The sequence below is a fragment of the Procambarus clarkii genome, chromosome 5 (assembly GCF_040958095.1).
Source record: "Procambarus clarkii isolate CNS0578487 chromosome 5, FALCON_Pclarkii_2.0, whole genome shotgun sequence".
In the NCBI taxonomy this organism is placed as follows: domain Eukaryota; kingdom Metazoa; phylum Arthropoda; class Malacostraca; order Decapoda; family Cambaridae; genus Procambarus; species Procambarus clarkii.
Window position 1 is genome coordinate 1,142,701 of NC_091154.1, and position 12,738 is coordinate 1,155,438.

Consider the following 12,738-nt stretch of genomic DNA (forward strand, 5'->3'; position numbering starts at 1 on the left):
ACCTTCACTCTGAAAAGCATGATGCCTATGCAGGCACCACGCTAGAAATCAGGAGGGAAGCGCTCACGTTGCTGCTCAATATTTACCCACCCAGCAGTGCTAGGTGCAAGCTTCCTCATCCTCCTGGTGTCTAAACTGGTCCACAAGGCTGTTGGACGCGGCTGCTCGCAGCCTAACTTATGAATTAATTATTTTATTTTATTTTGTTTATTTATATACAAGAAAGTACATTGGGTTTGTGAGAATACATAGCATGGTATTTACAGTCTTGTAAAGCCACTAGTACGCGCAGCGTTTCGGGCAGGTCCTTAATCTAACAGATAATTTTAAATAGGTAAATTCTAGCAGAATTAATAAAATGATAACAGATACATTGCAAGAAAAAATGAGATTAGTAGGTATTAGAGAGATTAGTAGGTATATGAAAGCCCATCGGTAGCTCTGATTGATTGCATTGACAACTTGATTGGTAATTTAACAAAGATTAATAGACACTATACAGCAAATTGATAGCACATATAAGAAGACCGCAATGATCACAATGGTAAAGTTGTTTGGATTAGGTACATAAAGATTGGTAGATTGGGTAGTAATAGATACAGTGCAATTTTAAAGCAACAAGGTAGGAAATTATGAAGATGAAATTAGGTACTTTTTAGTTTTGTTTTTGAATGACGCAAAAGTTGGACAGCTTTTCAATTCAATAGGGAGCGAGTTCCTTAGACTAGGTCCCTTTATTTGCATAGAGTGTTTACACAGATTAAGTTTGACTCTGGGGATATCAAAGAGATATTTATTTCTGGTGTGGTGATAATGGGTCCTATTACATCTGTCCAGGGAGAGCCTAGTTAATCTGGAAATTATAAGCCTTAATAACCCTCCAAAGGTTGATAGGCCTTAATAACCCTCCAGAAGTTGTTAGGCCTTAAAATCCTCCAGAGGTTGCTAGGCCTTAATAACCCTCCAGAGGTTGATAGACCTTAATAACCCTCCAGAGGTTGATAGACCTTAATAATCCTCCAGAGGTTGATAGGCCTTAATAACCCTCCAGAGGTTGATAGACCTTAATAACCCTCCAGAGGTTGATAGGCCTTAATAACCCTCCAGAGGTTGATAGGCTTTAATAACCCTCCAGAGGTTGATAGGCCTTAATAACCCTCCAGAGGTTGATAGGCTTTAATAACCCTCCAGAGGTTGATAGGTCTTAATAACCCTCCAGAGGTTGATAGGCTTTAATAACCCTCCAAACCAAACCTGATCAGCTAGTTATTTGCTCACCTCATAGTTCATGTCTGAAAACCAATCACCATTTTGACTAAACTTATTAATTTGATAAGTTTATTAACACGTTAATAATTATAAAAGTTTACCTATGTTATACTGACCAAATATAACTTATAATGATAGAAATTACACAGAACTGATTTACATTTTAATTACTTGTACATTTTTTTTTAGTCCTTTGTAAATAAAAGGACAGCCAAAATTTTATAGAGGGCATAAAAGCCCCTCAGTAGCTGGTGGTTGCTCTCGCCTCGATGATTTTCTTAAACTTTTTCTTGTTTAGAAAAGAAAAGTAAATTTTTATACAAAAATATTTGTAATACTTAAAATTTTCTATTTATATTGTTATTTTTTTGTTTTGTTTTAAAATATCGTTATTCTTATTTAGGAACTTTTGTTAATTTTTAAAAATTACATTTAAGATTAAAAAAAATAATTATATTATCGTTTAATAAAAATATATTTTTAAATAGAAAACAAGTAAGAAAGATTTATGGTAAACAATAGTAAATTACACAAACATGATGATAATATCATTATGGTCGGGAACTGTCGAGAAGAAGCCTATTAAGCAATAAGCAGCAGCAGCAGCACATCTCGTGTACCAAGTAAGGACGACGGGCTCACCATAGTCCTGCTTGTAACTTTTTGTTCTGAGTATCTGAGTCTAACACAACAACAACAGCCAATTAAGCTTAAGTCTCTCCCCCTGGGTCAACTACTGACCATCCCCAAGGGAGCAACCCCACAAGACGTTACCTAACGCCAGCAGTAACGTATTTACTGCTGGGTGAACAGAGGCATCAGAAATGAAACTCAAGCGCTTATGTCCTGAAGAGGGAATCGGGCATTTGCGATTTGACTAATGACCTAGGGAACGTCAATGGTCATTAACCTCATCACTGAAGTTATTGGCGCTGCAGTTTAGACAGTAGTGGAACCAGCCCGTCCTCCTATGGTTTCCCAACGTCAGGAAAATGGTCAGAAAATGGAGTTCAAGTATGTTTATTGAGATAAGAAAGAAATACATCTCAAAGGGATAGTGTAGCTTAGGCTATTTCTACTCCCCAGCCGCCAACTTTCCTCTGCTTCCGGGAGGGGGCGGAGCTTCTGCACAGACTGCACCCCATTGGGGCCCTGGCTCCCAGTCCGCCAACCAATCATCGACGCAGCTGCGACAGCCACAATCTCACTCTGGTCATTCAACAAGCCAGCCCTCACCACACCAGATGCTGCTCCCCAACAGGAATCAGTGTCATAATGAGACTCATCCGCACTGCTGAAAGGATTGCTGGCACAAACACCAAGGAATTTGTACGAATTCTAAACATCATGTACGCTGACAATGGTCTACCGACATTTACTGTTCTTGAAGAACTCTTTAAACCCACAGCCTCAGCCAACGCCAGGGCTACGACTTCAGCAACAAATACTACTTCTGCCCCTGACATCACCATCTCTCCAACTGCATTGGCAGATATCCTGTCTGCTGACGCCCACCCTCTGCAACCTGCTACGGCTCTTGCTACAGATTCTGCAGTAGCACACTGCTACTCCAGACGAACCATCTACCATTCCAGTTGTACCTCAGACTACACAAGCTTCACCAGAGACTACACCAGCTTCACAGGAACCTACACCTGGTGCTTCTGCAGACCTCCACTTGTCTTCTGACGACGACTATACTGCGTCTGTTGACGTTTAAGCACACTCACCACTCCCAGTTGGAAGAATCCTAACCATTCTGCATAATTTAGGTTAGGTTAGGGTCAGTAAGTTCCATTTCTTTGACCTGTAACCTGGGGCTGGTCCTCTCCCCCAGTTCGGTTGAGATGATCTACCCGCACACCTGCTCTAACAAAGTGGTCCTTTATAGACTTACCTCGCCTCCAGGGGATCATGGGAGGGTTTTGTGGGAATTTTACCCAGGATGGATGTTCACTGTACGTTTCCCTCATCCATGTCCATACTCCCTGGAGTGTTATCTTAAGCTGTGCTGCAAGGCCGGGGAAGAAAAGGGTTGGAAGAATCCATCTCTTGTCTTCCACTTCTTGTGTTCTAGGTCTGAGTAGCTCTGCCCTTGTTTTTTCTCTGAGTTTCTCGTGGGCCGCATGTATTATTGTCTCTGGGTAGTCTCTGTTCCTGAACATATCCCATAAGTCATCAAGCTGGGGATATAGCGTCTCTTTGCTGTTAATCCTCTTGAGTCTGAGTCCAAGTGAGTAGGGTAGCGATTTCTTCAAGGCTAGTGGGTGGCTCGAGTCAAATTTCAGATACGTGTGAAGGTTAGTCGGTTTATAGTATGCCTTCGTATGCAGATCCCTGGTTAGCTGGTCTATATACACTGTTGTATCTAGGGAAATTAATCGTGGAGTCACTGTGTTCGAGGGTAAACTTAAGGTTTTCATGAACCGTATTTGACCATGAAAAGAAACCTTCTAGGCGTGGGAAACTGTCCTCCATTATTCCGAAGATGTCGTCTATGTAACGGAAATATACCGCCGGTCCGTCCTTCCTGTGGGATCGTGTCCTCTCCAACACTACATGCACAAATATTTCAGCGATTGCCACACTACTGGATGCTCCTATCGCTGTACCCTTGGTTTGCCGGTATGCCCGTCCTTCAAATTGCAAAAGGGTGTCTCTCATCACATGGAGGATGGCCTCCTCAAGAGTTTCTTTCGAGGAGGTCCTCCATACTCCTGCGTCTCGAAGTTCCTGTCTGATTTTTGATCTGTTATCTGTAAAAAAAAAAATGCTACTACCTTTGCAGCTTCTCTCTGTAATATGCTCGGGTAGAGCGATACCACATCCATGGAAAAAAGACGGGCCCCTCTCGGGATGGTCCTCTAAGTTCTTAAATTTTCTTGAGGAAATCCGTCGTATCTTTGATTCTTTCCGGTAGAAGGCGTCGTAGGGGGTTCAGGAGGGCTGTGCAGATCCAGTCTACCGGCCTTGTTGGGGCCCGGCAGCTGCTTAGAACCGGTTTCCCTTGCCACGTTTCTGTTGTTTCTTCTAGTGCTTTATGGATCTTTGGTAAAAGGTAGCGGTGGGGAATGATGGATTCAAAGGCTAGGAAGAAATCTCTCGCCCCTGCCTGCATGAGTCCTCCTTTTCCGTTCCCAGCCTTGTTTTCGAACAGCTTGAGGACTATCCGTTTACTCCTCGTTTGAGCGTTTCTAAGCGCGTCATCCTGGTTGTGCATCTGTTTGTAGGCTGCAGTGTCTGCCAGGTGCCTCTCATCTCGTTCCTGTAGTTGTCCTTTCTCCAGGCGACGACAGTACCTCCCTTGTCCGCCGGCTTTATCACAATATCCGTGCGTCCTTTCAGCGTTGATAGGGCGTCCCTCTCCTCCCTTGAGAGATTGCAGTCGTTCCGCACCACGCTTGAGGTCGACCTTCATTTGCTGGATTACCGGTTTAAGACCTACTAGGTTGTAGTTTGGGCACTGGACTGGTTTGCTGGGGTGGAGATACCTAAAAGAGAGGGAGAGTTTAGCTTTTTTAATTGCTCCCTGTGACTTACCTTGCTCAGGCCGGAGGTTGCTCCAAACTTGGTTGATACTAGTTTCCAAGTTGTTGCACAGATCCTCTATCGCATCTTCTCTCTTCTTACGCGCCGGAGGGCTTATGACGAACGTAAGTCCCTTTTCCAACAGTTTCCTCTCCTGTTCAGTAAGGGGTACCTCAGAGACAACTGTCTGTTTCAGTTGTCCTCTTCTCTGCCTTAATTCCTGTCGTTTCCTGAGTTTCTCCGATCTCCACCGCTCCAGCCTCTGTCTCTGTCTCCTCCAGAGACAGAGACACCTGTATAATATACAGGTGTATATTATACAGGTGTATAATATACTGTATAATAACCTGTATATTATACAATAACCTGTATAATATACAGGTTATTATATGTGTATAATATACAGGTTATTATATGTGTATAATATACAGGTTATTTACAGGTTATTATATGTGTATAATATACAGGTTATTTACAGGTTATTATATGTGTATAATATACAGGTTATTTACAGGTTATTATATGTGTATAATATACAGGTTATTTACGTACGGTATACATCCATGTAACATAAAAGCTCGAGCTTAAAACATCAATATCAACTAAAACCAGAAATGACTGGGAAAATGGACGCCCCCGGGTGGGCTCGAACCACCAACCTTTCGGTTAACAGCCGAACGCGCTAACCAATTGTGCCACGGAGGCTTGTATGTAACGGCGTCTGGTTCTTGTCATCACTCTGGCCTTGTTCTTGTAACATTTATTTATTTATTTATTTATTTTTATTTACTTATATACAAGAAGGTACATTGGGTTTGTGAAGATACACAAGGGAAATTGACACCAGTAATTTCATCTATCATCATACTATCATGCAAGAGGAGCCACACATCTATGGATCATCCAATAAAATCAGCAGACTTCTAGATGTTACTACTGCTCGGCTTAGACTCGGTTACAAGTATCTCTGGGAATTCTCATTATCTGCTGATGTAGACCTGACCAAATGTAAACTGTGTCAACAAAATTATTCGCACACCTTCCGTCACTATGTGATGGAGGGCGAAAAGATACGTGAATTTAGAGACAATTCTATAACCAATGTTCCAGCGATGTGTAAATATTTCATTCAAAATGATCTGCTACCAGAAATTTTAGCCAAATATCCCCAGTTTGCTAACTGTAGGTAGTAACTAAGTGATTGTAACCTATCCACCGCTGCCCACTGGATGGGGGGCGGTGTGCAGGACAAACATAAATTGTGACACTAGCTCTCCACATATGTCAGTTGCTTAATTTAGAACCTGTACTTGAGGTCGATCTCGAACCCATTGTTGATGTGACGACTTATAATGAATTTTGTAACTAGCTCATCAAGATTGTAACTTGCTTAGCTAAATGAATTGTGGGGTTCAGTCCCTGAGCCCATTATGTGCCTCTGTAACCCTTTCCACTACCGCCCACAAGATGGGTATGGGGTGCATAATAAATGAACTAAACTAAAACTTGTTTGGCAACAAGTCCTCAAATCAAATTAATCTAAGAATAAACCATATCCAAATTAGTAACAAAGTTGATGGCAAATTCCTTGGTGTTCTCATCGACCACAAGCTGAATTTCCAGGGACACATTCTAAACATATCAAAAAAAGTTTCAAAAACTGTTGGCATTCTTTCTAAGATCAGATATTATGTACCACGCCTTGCCCTGGTGACTCTCTATTACTCCCTCATCTATCCTTATCTCAACTATGGTATTTGTGCTTGGGGTTCTACTACCCAAAATCATTTACGTCCTCTAATTACTCAACACAAAGCTGCTATTAGGACAATATCCAATTCTGGCCCCAGACATCACTCGGTACCCCTACTCAAATCTCTGAATATGTTAGACATTAAGTCACTGCACATCCTCTCATGTGTATTTTATATATATAAAACGCTGAACTGTAATGCCAATTCTGACCTTAAAAGCTTCATAGAAGGTTGTAACAAAACCCATGAGCACCACACCAGAAACAAATACCTATTTGACATTTCCAAGAGTACGACTTAATCAAACTAGAAATGCTCTACAAATCAAGGGGCCCAGAATGTGGAATGACCTTCCCAACCATGTTAAAGACTGTACCTCTCTCAACCAGTTTAAGATAAAAACTAAACACTACCTAATTAACTCCATGTAACCTACCTTAACCCTAAATGTCAACCCATGTCTTGCTTTTGTTAAACAATGCTGTTTGTTCACCAACTTGTACAATTGTTGATTTCTGCCATGTTCCCCCTTTTTTATTTTTTATTCTTTTTTCAACACACTTTATATACTAATCCCAATTACTATTAAATTTTAGTCTTAGTGTCCCCCCCCCCCCACCTCACCTTGCCCGAAACGCTATGCATACTAGTGGCTTTAAGTATTGTATGTACTACCTCTATCTTTAAATCCAACATTATGTTTGTAAATCAACTATGTATGTATTTTTCCTGAATAAAGAATTTGAATTTGAATTTGAATGATGTTGTGGAGGCTGACTCCATATACAGTTTCAAGTGTAGATATAATAGAGCCCAATAGGCTCAGGAATCTGTACACCTGTTGATTGACGGTTGAGAAGCGGGACCAAAGAGTCAGAGCTCGATCCCCGCAAGCACAACTTGGTGAGTACTACTAGGTGAACAGAAGCGTACAGTAAGAGACTGGTGCCCCGTCAATCCTCCCCGGCCAGGATACGAACCCAGGCCAATCTGTGTATACATACACCAAGCAAGATATGTATAATATACAGGTTATTTACGTACGGTATACATCCATGTAACATAAAAGTACGAGCTTAAAACATCAATATCAACTAAAACCAGAAATGACTGGGAAAATGGACGCCCCCGGGTGGGCTCGAACCACCAACCTTTCGGTTAACAGCCGAACGCGCTAACCAATTGTGCCACGGAGGCTTGTGTGTACCGGCGTCTGGTTCTTGTCATCACTCTGGCCTTGTTCTTGTAACATTATTTATAACACTTAATATCTCTACTCGCACGGTTTATATTTACTTGAATTTATCCAAGGGCCTGGTTAGTACAGGAAGCCAGCGGCTTGTCAAAGCTCGTGATATTTTCCAGCTGTATTTCGAACCCGGCAGAGTTTTGACGTGTATCAGATTCACATTTATTATTCAGGTAAATTTAAGGTACATCCATTGAGTTATTTATTTATTTATTTATATATATATATATATATATATATATATATATATATATATATATATATATATATATATATATGACAATGTCAGACCACGGAGGAAAAATGAAACAGGAAATTTCCTTAAGTACTTTCGTATATTAAATACATCTTCAGAAGGTCTGAAGATGTATTTAATATACGAAAGTACTTAAGGAAATTTCCTGTTTCATTTTTCCTCCGTGGTCTGACATTGTCACATTCTTAATCACGTGTTTATTTTCGTGATATACACATATATATATATATATATATATATATATATATATATATATATATATATATATATATATATATGTATATATATATATATATATATATATATATATATACAAGAAGGTACATTGGGGGTTAAGAGAGAACATAGAGTTAAAGTTGAAATTACAATTTTGTAAAGCCACTAGCACACAGGCGCAGGACTTTCGGGCAATTAGTCCTTAAACTAACAGAAAGTGTTAGTGAAATAACAGTAAAATTAATAAAAAGTGTTTAACAGGTACTTTACAGCTTTATTTTACAAGTACAGATGATTTTAAGTAGGATAATTGCAGTAAAATTGTCAAAAAAAAAATGTTTACAAGTACGTTACAAGAATTTTTGACACAAAAGTAGATTAGAATAATACACAATAATAACAATAGACAATAATGCACAAGGAATCCTAGATACAATTAGGGAAACATCTCAGGGTTATACATTGGTTCACTGAAGGACGTTGCATTCATCTTCCTTGTGGAGCATGAAGTCAACAAAGCTTTTCTTTCAACAAAGCCTTTGAAGTCAATCGATAGCCTTTCTCGATCTCCGTTACCAGCATTTAATCTAAACTGTATGTCTGGGGAAAGATTATTGAAGCTAGAGGTTGTTGCCCAAGCATCGACTAACTCGTTTGCTCTGTGTAGAGGGTGAGGGTGTGACACTTGGCCGATCTTATTGCCTTTAATTCTTTTAATATCCTTCCATGCCTGATCGTGTCATAGCCAGCCAATAGAACATAAAAAACCATCATCACCAAAAAACTTGCACACCTCAACAAAGCCCATCAACACCAGAGAGTAGCAGAAGGTTCGTCCTCTGCTATAGGATATCTTCAGGCCACCAAGTTAGACAGGTTAAATATCCCTGAATCTTGCAGTAACCACCCTTGTGGTTACCCTGAAACCATTAACACTACAACTCTTCTGGTCAAAAAAGGTGTCGGTAATTCATACGATCGGTAACTCATACGATCGGCTGTGACTACGAATATCTCTATCTGTCTGTCTCACTCTCCCTCAATAGTGTCTCACTCTCACTCGCTCTCGTTCTCGCTCTGCCTCACTCTTCCTCTCCCTCTCTCTCTCTCCTCTGTGTACTGGTCTACATCTTCGTATGACGGCCCGAGTGTTTAACATCTTACATGATTTCATTTAGAAATCTTTCATTTAGGCTACACAGTGAATGAGCTTTAGACAATCTTACAGAGGCACTTCACAATATTAACTGGGATTCTGAATTCAATAATACCCATGATATAAATTCATTAGCTAACCTCTTCCTCTCCAAAACTCTAAGCCTCTACAACCTTCATTGTCCCCTTCTTACCAAGCAAGTAACTGACAAAAGATTAAACAATCCATGGCTCACAAGTGGCATTCTCAACTCAATCAACAAGAAACATGAATATGAAAAGAAAGTTAGGATTGGCCTAGTTTCAAAGGAAGTAGCTAAAAGGTACTCATCAATGCTTACCAGTATCATAAGAAAGGCAAAACTTGCATATTATGTGAATAGATTCAATGAAGCAAAAGGCAACATGAAAAGCACTTGGAAAACTATCTCTAGTATCCTAGGAACTAAACAACACTCACATAACCAAATAAAACTCTACAAGGATGGGGATATACCGTCAACTGATTTAGAAATGGCAAATGAATTTAATAGTTTCTTTTCATCGGTTGGTGCTAATCTTGCCAGTAAAATCCCACAGACTCAGACACATATTAACACATATCTCTCAGGCAGCTATCCAAACTCTCTTCTCCTTTCACCAATCAGCCCAGCAGATGTTGTGTCCATCATACACTCTCTAAAAACCAAGGCAGGGAACACCAGTGAAATTCCGTCCATTGTGTACAAGAGAGCCTCCCATGCCCTTGCCCCACCCATAGCACTACTGTTCAACAAATCTATAGAGTGTCACACCTTCCCTGATATCCTCAAAAAAGCAAGAGTAACGCCAGTCCATAAAGGAGGCAATCCGGCGGACATAAACAATTATAGACCAATATCAAATCTACCCATTCTATCAAAAATATTTGAGAAAATTATTTACAAACAGCTCTATTCCTACCTCGTAAAATTCGACATACTCAGCCCCTGCCAGTTTGGCTTCCGGTCCCAAAAGAGCACCAACGATGCAATCATTAGTCTCCTTGACGTTATCTACTCAGCCCTTGACAAAAATGAGTTTCCGATTGGACTCTTCATTGACCTAAGAAAAGCCTTTGATACTGTTAATCACAACTACCTCTTACTTAAACTCCAGCATTATGGAATCCGAGGCCTTGCCCTTGACTACATCCGATCCTATCTTAGTGACAGACACCAATATGTAACCATCAATGATACAACTTCTTCCACTCTACCAATTACCGTTGGAGTGCCACAGGGCAGCATCTTAGGACCTCTTCTATTTCTTATATATATAAACGATCTGCCTAATGTCTCTAATATTCTCAAACCTATATTGTTTGCTGACGATACTACCCTTATCTATTCAAACCTCAACCCACATACACTAAATAATGTTGTGAATAATGAATTAAAAAAAGTCCACTTATGGATGTCAACGAACAAACTAACATTAAACATCGAAAAGACTTACTACATCTTATTTGGAAGCAAATCATCAAATGCAATTCAGCTACAGATAGACAACATTAGCATCAGTAATAAAAATGATGGCAAGTTTCTTGGCCTATTCCTAGACAAGAGACTCAACTTCAGCACCCACATTCAACACATAACTAAGAAAGTCTCTAAGACAGTTGGTATACTCTCCAAAATCAGATATTATGTTCCTAACTCTGCTCTCCTCTCACTATATTATGCACTAATCTACCCCTATCTTAATTATGGTATCTGTGCATGGGGGTCTACCACTGCAAACCACCTTAAGTCCATCATCACACAGCAAAAATCTGCTATCAGAATAATAACAAACTCTGCTTTCAGACAACACTCAGCTCCCTTGTTTAAATCCCTAAACTTGTTAAATATTAACTCCCTCCACACATTCTCTTGTGTCAACTACATTTACAAAACCCTGTTCTTAAATGCAAACCATGCTCTGAAACTCTCCCTGGACAGATGTAATAGGACCCAATATCACCACACCAGAAATAAATATCTCTTTGATATCCCCAGGGTCAAACTTAATCTGTGTAAACACTCTATGCAAATTAATGGACATAGTCTATGGAACTCACTCCCTTGTGAATTGAAAAACTGTAAAACTTTGCCTTATTTAAAAGCAAAACCAAAAAGTACCTAACTTCATCTTTTTAGTTTCCTACACTGAGCTTTAAATTTGCTCTGTACCTAGTGTTACCCAATCTCCTAATTTTTATGTAATATCAAACAACCTTATCATTGTGTTCATTGCTGTCTTCTTTTATGTGCTAGCCATATGCTGTATTGTGACTACCAATTTTTGTCAACTACCATTCAAGCTGTCATTGCAATCAATCTTATATTGTTTCTGCTGTATTGTGCCTACCAATTTTTGTCAACTACCATTCAAGCTGTCATTGCAATCAATCTTAGCTACCTATGTGCTTTAATATACTGTACCTATAATTTTCTCTCATCTTCTTTTTTTCATTTCATGTAATCTGTTATCATTTTTTGTCTATAAATTTTGCAAGTATTTACCTCCTTAAAATTTTCTTAGATTAAGGACCTGCCCGAAACGCTGCGCGTGCTAGTGGCTTTACAAGACTGTAATTACCATATTTGTATCCTCACATTCCTTATGTACATTCTTGTATATGCATAAATAAATAAATAAATAAATGATCGATATAGCACCCGTTATTACCATAGAAAGAGCGGAGATTGCCCGGTTAGTTCAGTGGTAGTAGCGGGGTGCACGGTCGAGATATTACAATGTGAGTTATTACAGCCCGCAGCGTGACGACATGGCTACCTATATTAATCATATTTAAGAGCTCTATAAATACTAATAAAAGGTAAAATGCCTGCCGAACTGGTGTCCGTGATTCTGGTAAGCTGCGTCCTCAATCTGGCATCTAAGGATGTTCGGATGTCGTTTGGATGAGAAGAGTTGTTGGACCGCTTACGGAACACCTTCACGCTTCTTGTTGGTAATGGCGGGAGTCCTTTCTCCTCCCTCCCCAAGTCGCGCATGCGCAATAGCTCACCGTGAGGATTCGAGCATAAATTATATTTATTTATTAACGCTAAATAGGGAAGGGGGCGTGTATGAACACTCTTGATGGTTTAGATAAATTCTTTATGCGGTGATGTTTAATTCTCACAATGCACGTCAGTTAATGTAGACGGCACAAATAAAACAATACGGGCTTGGTGGTGAAAATGATGTTAGATTATGATATTATTTACTGGAACAGCGATTAAGCTGGGTAAGGAAATTCCAGTAAACTGTTGTATACTAAAATTAAACCTATTACTAAATTA

At 39.7% G+C, this 12,738-nt stretch overlaps 1 protein-coding gene and 2 non-coding genes across 3 annotated transcripts in view; all 3 read right to left on the reverse strand.

Annotated features, from left to right (window-relative positions):
• The window catches only part of LOC138372420 (kynurenine 3-monooxygenase-like), a 270,834-nt gene that overhangs the window by 201,578 nt on the left and 56,518 nt on the right, over positions 1-12,738 (reverse strand). The gene's annotated exons all lie outside the window — the stretch shown is intronic.
• Positions 5,429-5,502, reverse strand: TRNAN-GUU (transfer RNA asparagine (anticodon GUU)). The gene has a single exon. It is a non-coding gene; the product is annotated as a tRNA-Asn (tRNA).
• Positions 7,675-7,748, reverse strand: TRNAN-GUU (transfer RNA asparagine (anticodon GUU)). Its single transcript has one exon. It is a non-coding gene; the product is annotated as a tRNA-Asn (tRNA).